The following is a 7,888-nucleotide window of genomic DNA, read 5'->3' as shown; positions in this document are numbered from 1 at the left end:
AACGCACTGAAGCACCATTCGCGGCGCCATCTTGGTAATAAGTGATAGGGGAGACAGAGCAACTAAAGAAGACCGAGACCTAAGCCAAAAGACAGAACTCAAAGAAACCAAAAACTAGACAGTATAAATAATATCATAAACTCAAAAACCCTGGGTCGACGACCCAGGCATCCTAACAATGACAAGTCTAATGACAACCCTAAAGAGATTATCACCCAAAGGTGCAACTTACGTCTTAGCTCTCTGTTAATCATTCTCCAGTCTGACACTTTTTATTGGTTAGAATTTGTTTTGGGGTTGTTGTTTTTTACAGGCAGCTACAATTTTTATGATAATTTAAATATTAAAGACTTTTGTGTAAATTTAGGTGTGACTCTATCCAATAGCCCAGACATATTAAAATATTATTGCCAGATAAATATCCAACAAATAAACAGGCCAGCTTTCTAATCTGTGCTAAATCTAAATCCATAGTACCTAAAACATACTGTAAATAAAAGAATCATTCAAAATGTGACAGTCCCAGCCCATTTTAAACTCTAGTCAAGAAAAACTTACACTGAAAAGTTCTGACTTTAAATTTAGCCCAGCTGGCTTACAGATTACTCTCGATATGTTACTCATTAGTATCTGTTCAGATCCAAAGATACACTAGCTGGTGACCATTTAGGACTAGAACAACAAAACTTTTATAATGTAAAAAAACAGGTTTATTATAGTACATAATTTAATGGCCTCTGTTAGAGCTTGACTGAGAAATACAGGAACTGAAAAAGGCACCAAAAATAACCCTCCATAAACAAATACAGCAACGGCACAAACTTATGATCTGTTGTTATTTTACTTCTCTTTCTTTCTCACTCATACGTATTTAACTCAACAAAGCAAGTGTTTTCTTCTCTCTTTTTTAAAAGACATTAACATTCAAGGTCAAAAATAACTAAATAAACTGCTCTAAACACAAATCCTCAAAAATCTCAGAAGGGAAGAGTTTCATTGTGTGAAGTGAGAGAACATAGCACACAGCAAATTCAGAAACAATGTAGCAATACAAAAAAAACTGAGATATTTTACTATTTCATGGAAAATATTATAAGTTAATTTTCAATCATTTTGAACAACAGATCTAAAAAAAAAAAGGTTGAGACCAGACAATAAAAGGCTGGTAAGTAAGTGCTACTAAAAAGAAAGAGCTGTAGGAACCTTTTGAACTAATTAGATTAATTGGTTACAGGTTAGTAACATGATTGGATATAAAAAGGCATCCAGGTTTCTCAGAAGTAAAGATAGAAGTTAGTTCACAAGACTGCAAAAACCTTTCTGTAATTTGTGGAATAAGATGAACATTTTTAAGTGTAAAATAATGAAAAGAGTTTGAACACAGCATCTACAGTACCTAATATCATCAAAATAATGTGGCCAAATCTCTGTGCTCAAAGGCAAAAATATATATTGCATAGTCGTGATCTTCAGTCCTCAGGTAGCACTACATCAAAAACAGGGATGATTCTTTGATCAAAATCACAGCATTTTGAGTAATCACTGTATGTCAACACAGTTTACCGCGCCATCTACAAAGCGCTATCATGCACAGAGGAGGCCGTACATGAACATCATCCAGAAATGTCTGTGGGCCAAAGCTCAATAAAATCAACTGAGGCAAATTGGAACGCTCTTCAAGACTAAAGATGAGAGAGACCCGCCTTCAGTTCAAAACCATATGGAATTAGCGTCTTGCACTGGAAAGGCAAAATGAGTGCTGAAAGGTAGATACAGGTTTTAGAGCAGCATACGCTCCCATCCAGGCTCTCCTTTTTAGGGAAAACCTTGCATATTTCAGCAACATAATGCTAATGTAACTGCATCTATTACAGCAGCATGGCTTCATAGGAGACAGTGACTGTCTGCAGTCCTGACCTTTCACCAACTGCAAACATTTGGCACATCATGAAACGAAAAATAGCCTGACGTTGTAAACAAAGCTGTCCTTTAGGAGCAGTCGCCACACTAACATGCTTGAAACTGAAACTAACACCAGAGATAAATCAGATGACATTTAATTAAAATAAAAGGACAATACAACCACTGAATGGTTGTGTCAGCATTAAAGATAAGCAGCTTACTAGAATTATTATGCAATATATCTTTGCTACAGAGCTTTTCCTCTCAAATTTTAGATATGTGTCAGTGCGGTTAAAAGCAGAAATATCTTCCCTTTCACTTCTTTTTTAGTTTGCTGCTTTCAGCTTCCAGGAACTGTACTAATCTCAGCTGACACTGTCCGAGGAATTATTTTTGCTTCTGTGGTTTTCCAGAATTAAACATCTGTCGTCTTTAAGGGATTTGGAGATGAATAGTAATTATTTAACAGCCTGAAATGGGCTACTTGACTTATGTGAAGTTTGTTGGCCCATTTAAGTAATAGAGTCCAAGTTAATCCGTAAATGAGAGGTTAAAAGCCAACTGTTGTGCCCACAAGTTTTTTTAAAATTCCGTAATCGTTCCTAGAAACCACTGTTTACACGAGACATCTCATTACTCAGCCAAACCTTTTCATTCTTCGGTTCCTAGAAACAGAGAGTCTTTGGACTGTGCCAGCTAGAGAGCACGCTGACTTTAACCCAGTTCTTGCTTAAAATAATACCTGCTGTGGAGACAAAATAGTTCCACTTATGGGCTAAAATCTTTACTTACTGCCATGGTTTACAGAGACCTACAGTGGGTTTTTGACCAGCAGCTAAATGTGTAATCCCTCTCAAAAAATAGTGTTTCACTGTAAAGATAAAATGGCACTTTATGGAGAAGCTTCTTGAGTTCAAACCTTCAACAAGGAGGTTAACTACTGAATGTGCAAATGGGAACTAAAGAGCAGCTAGCGCTTAAGCTCATGTGTTTCATTTTGCTTCAGTAATCCCAGAGCTTTGTGCTGCTTTAGCTCTTCATGTAGCAGTTTAGCTTGACTGTAAACAATGCTGTATGAAGGTGTTGCTTTCTTTACTTAAAGTGGGATCTGTGCTCCTCCCCATAGTATTTTAGAGGTATTTACTTCCCTTTCCAAATTCATAATAGAATTACAAAAGAGGGCTGAATTTTGTACACATTCTAAACCACCTTAAGGCAAATGAGATATGTGATAGTGGATTAGATAGATAAGACTGACTTGACTCGACTTGACTTGTTGTGAATCACTTACAATACCGTGCAAAACACTGAATGGGAGCTAAAAGACTTCAGTGTGCGGAACTGGAATACTTTTAATGGAATGTGTTTTATTTATAGCATCCAAGCAGATTTCTGTTGTGATTTGCACGCAAGCATTTAAATTGGATGAAAAATGAGTCATGTTACTTGTCAAGGTAAAAGTGATACACACACCACATGGACCAGGGTGAATAGTGTTCGCCTTCAGAAACCCTTGAAGGACCATGTGGTGTTTTAAATCTACTTAGAGCTGCAGGCATGACACTCATAATGAGGAGTTAAGGTATGAATTGTTTCTGTGAGCCCTTTACTGGGAATGCAATGGGAGGCATTTTAGAGAGCACTACCGACTTTCATTTTATATGCAAGCTGTAAACAAAAAGAAGCAGTGTGCACTTTCTAAAATTATCCTGCAAGATCTTGGTTAAGGCAATGCAGGAAAAACATAAGTAAATATGTTAAAATGGCAGCATGGTGCAAACTTAGCATTCTGAAGCAATTTTTCTATGAAAGTGTCCTTGTTTGGGACGTCCTGTGTACGTGAACGAGGACACACACATGTATGGAGGCAACTAATGCCATCTACAGTCTTAGCAGTGTTGGGGAGGCTACTTTGAATACACCTCTATGTACCCAGCTGGAAAAAGTTGAACTACACCAAAGTTACCCTAGGGAGAGATTGATTTGACTAACTCAAGCTAGGTGGAAAAATAGTTCAAACCATTAGAAAAAAAGGCAATGCACATGTGATACAAAATTACAAGAAGATATGAGTTTACAGGCCATACATAAACAACAGAAAAATGCCTCATTACTTCTGGTGCAAGGAGTTTGAAAGAATTGGTTTTCATCATCATGCTGGCATCTGAGCATGACTTAAGGTAATTGAAATCATTGAACTGTACCTCCTGACTGTGGTTATAGTGCTGGTGCCTCGAGAAGCATGTAACTATCGGTCAAACATTACGGCATGCTGTGTAGTTAACTGCACTAACAGTCCTTCTGTACTTTGTACTTTTGAGAGTGAAACTCCACTATTTTATTTGAATGTTCCTCACCACTAATGCATCCATATTGATGCCCTTTCTCACCAAGTTTACTGATATTAACTGATAATTTAACACTTCACTGTCTTCCAAGTAGGCATGTCTCTTCCTCCAAAAAACCCCAAGATAGCTAAAATGTAATCTAAAGTCTTCAAAACAGGGATCCACAAACTAAAGGTTTAAGTCTGGGTTTGGGTCCAGGTGGTATTGTGCCCTCTAAAAAAGCATGGGACATCTTATCTGAACATTTACTAATAGATAATTAATAGTTAACAATACCAATGCAAAATTGAAATAATATTTTGTTTATTCTCAAGAAATGTTCACTGCAGACTACTATGGATACTGTGAAATCTCAACCACATAGGGATTGTCCAATTATGATGTGATGCCAGTGACTGGCTGTGGTTTAAGGGGTATCAGCCCACTAATAACAGGAGGCTTCTCCCTGTATTGAAGGAGAATCTGGAAGGCATGGTGTGAGCCTATCGAAGTGGTGTGCAGAGGCTTTTCTTGTAAGCCTCTGTGCAAGGTCTATGAGCTACTTGGGATCTCAAGGGCTACAAAAAGGAAAGCAATCGAGTCTGCCGTGGAGGGCTTCCAGATGGCTTTGAATCAGGGGGAATGGTCTGTGGGCCAGTGCTGCTGGAACACAAGCCAGGACTTGATCAACCCTGGCTGGCTTGGCTGAGTGAGGTTACATGATGTTGAAAGACCCCAAACATTCAACACTGAATATGTGTCCCGGTGCATTATGGGATGTATCTTTGACTCAGGGTTTGCAATGCTCCTTCTGTTCATGCATCTAAGTGCTCCTGCGCAAGAAAGGAGCACAAAGACAAGTGGGCTCAACGTAATGTCAACGGCAAGCACCTTATACGACATCGGTTTTAACCTCAGTACTCATAAACACTTTAGCAATTTATTAACCAATGTATATTGTGAATATAAGGTCATCTCCAGCAAGCTACAGTGCATAAAATTTGTCAGCAACAGCTGACATTTTAGTTGGCAAGTCTCAGCAAGACACAGGAAGCTGCTTTTGTTTAATTTTATCTGGAATCAAGGAGCCTGCAAGTGAGCCATGTGGGCATGGAAACTGTGAAAGACAATGCAACAATAACAAAGCAGGCTGTTTGCTTCCACTCACAGCAAACAGTTAATTGAGACAATGCTTGAGACCTCATTTGAAGCTTATCTTGGGCTTGTCTTAAATGACCTAAGACTTGATTCAAACTCCAAAAAACCTAAAATCAGCTGTGATGTGACACTTTGTCATTATGCATTGTTTTTGTGCCGTTAGTCATTTGTTCATGCTCTCATCCCATCTCTTTTTCTCTCTCTGTCTGTCTCTTTCTCTCTCTCACACACGCACACACACACACACACACACACACACGAAGATAGGGCTTCAGCAGCTGAGTACCAGGCAGTACTGACCTCTTGCTTTGTACATCGCTGTCATACACACACATGCACACTAAGCAGACAGTACCAGTCTCTCATCCAAGCACTGATAAAAGGGCCTTTATGCTCCAAAGGTTTTCACTGCAGTAATGCGCATGCGTGCACACACACACACGCGCACGCACACAGTCATGTTTCCATCACATAAGGAGCCATTACAGCCACTTACATTCCATGACGTGCTCCAAAGCATAAATACTGCTTCACTAGCTTTTACTTAAACTTAAATGTCTTAACCTTTACATTGATTTATGATTTATTATGCAGATACCCAATAGTACAATTTCCCCACAATACCCATAATACACACACTCTCTGGCTGGAAGGATAAAACACTTCACAATTTCAAAGTTAATAAGGCGAATTTGTACATCTAAACATGTTATTTGATCTGATACCATAAGCATCGCTGGGCCGAACAAAACTCACACTGTAATGCCCGCACTAGCAGACAAACATACACATCCGATGCAGCGGGGAACTGTGGGACGACGGTGTAACAGATCAAAGCGCTAGTTTGTTTTCACTGACAGATGAGCAGGTACACACTTTCATCTTCCACCTGCTCAGGACATGTGTTGTAGTTTGCCATTTTTACTTGAGTCTTTTCATACACATACCAGCACACTAATCTCTGTATGAAACAAGCATATAGTATACATACATACATATAGTGCATCTGAGTTTTTAAAGCTTGGTCTGTGACAAGTTTTTGGCATTAATGAACAAAACAATGCTTCGACCTATAGTAGTTAACCCTTTAAGACCTACCATAGAACCAAGTCCGCCAGAGCTTACTTTATATTTTTACATGCTGTAGTGCCATTTTTGGGAGCATTTCAAGTTGCTATACATCAATACATCTGTTATAGCCCAAATTTTAATAATATGTATGCATTAAGTCCATAGTAACTACATAAATTGCAAAAAAGTGCAATAAACTACAAAAAAATTGAAAATTGTTTTTGTTTTGTCTTTTACATATATTTCTACTTAGAGAAATTTAAGAGCTTTATCCCTCAAAACTTTAAATGCAAAAAAGTTGCACAAAATTGTTTACAACAACAGGAAATTTATTTTGAGTGTCTTCATATTTTTATTTTTGACATGCACCAATTTTTATATACTGCAAAAAAACCTAAAAACAATCCTAGAATGCAAATTTGCAAAGAAAACAGCATGTGCATCAAAATAAACTATTTAAAGCAGTGCAATTTGAGTTCTAAGCATCCCAGAAACTATTCAGAAAAGCGTAATGTCAAACATGACTTTTAAAAACACCAGTAAAGGCTTATACGGCCTACAAGTAAAAAACTACATTTTCTGCGAAAATGACGTCACTTCCGGTTTCAGGCAGGTACTGGCAGACATGCGATAGTTCGCGCTGACCTCTATTCCAACTAGGAAGTGTTACAAACAGCTGATCGGATCGGCAAAGCGTGTTTCTGGAAAATTATGTTTTTGTTCCTGCAAGCGCTTTTTATGCAATTTTTGCAAAGCTATATGTGGAAGGAAACTGTGACTTAGGACAAGCTGATGGCATAAGATGTAAGTACAACTCCTCTGGTTTTATATGCAAAAAATATTATTGCGCTACCTTACGTGGTTCCGGTGTTCTGGGAATCCCTCCTACCTGAGAAAACATCCTACCCAATGTTTCTGCGCAGACGCAACGCTTTAAAGGGTTAAAGAGTGAGTGGGAACTACACTGTTAAACCTCTTCTGCATTCACTAAATGGTGTTAAATTGGATAAGCTGAGGAGACTCTTTATTAGGGAGTGATTAGTTGTTTTACAGTCACTTCAGCTTAATGTTCGACTTGTAGTCTTGGCTAATTGCTCTGTTTAAAGTTTGTTTTTGTTTTTCTGCTGCTAAAGAAAGTATAAGTAATGAAAAAAACATATCAATCATGTTGCCTAAAACCTATGGAAAGCTTGAATGAAGTTTTTTTGAGCTATAAATATAACCTAACAATTAGACAATGAGTGGTGAGTGGTTCCTGAAGGTTGCTAACTGTTACTAGGTAAAATGAGTTGCAAAGAGGGCACTGCAGCAAAAAACCTGCTTGTGATTGCTCTGGTCACTGGCAAATTGCCTGTAATGTCTGCAAACACTTGCCAACTACTCTCCAAACGGCAGTAGAATTTGAAAAAGTGCATCGCAAATTGGAAATA

Source organism: Haplochromis burtoni, unplaced genomic scaffold, assembly GCF_018398535.1.
Source record: "Haplochromis burtoni strain Fernald_Lab_line unplaced genomic scaffold, NCSU_Asbu1 Contig_98, whole genome shotgun sequence".
NCBI lineage: Eukaryota > Metazoa > Chordata > Actinopteri > Cichliformes > Cichlidae > Haplochromis > Haplochromis burtoni.
Note: the sequence above shows the minus strand (reverse complement) of the source record.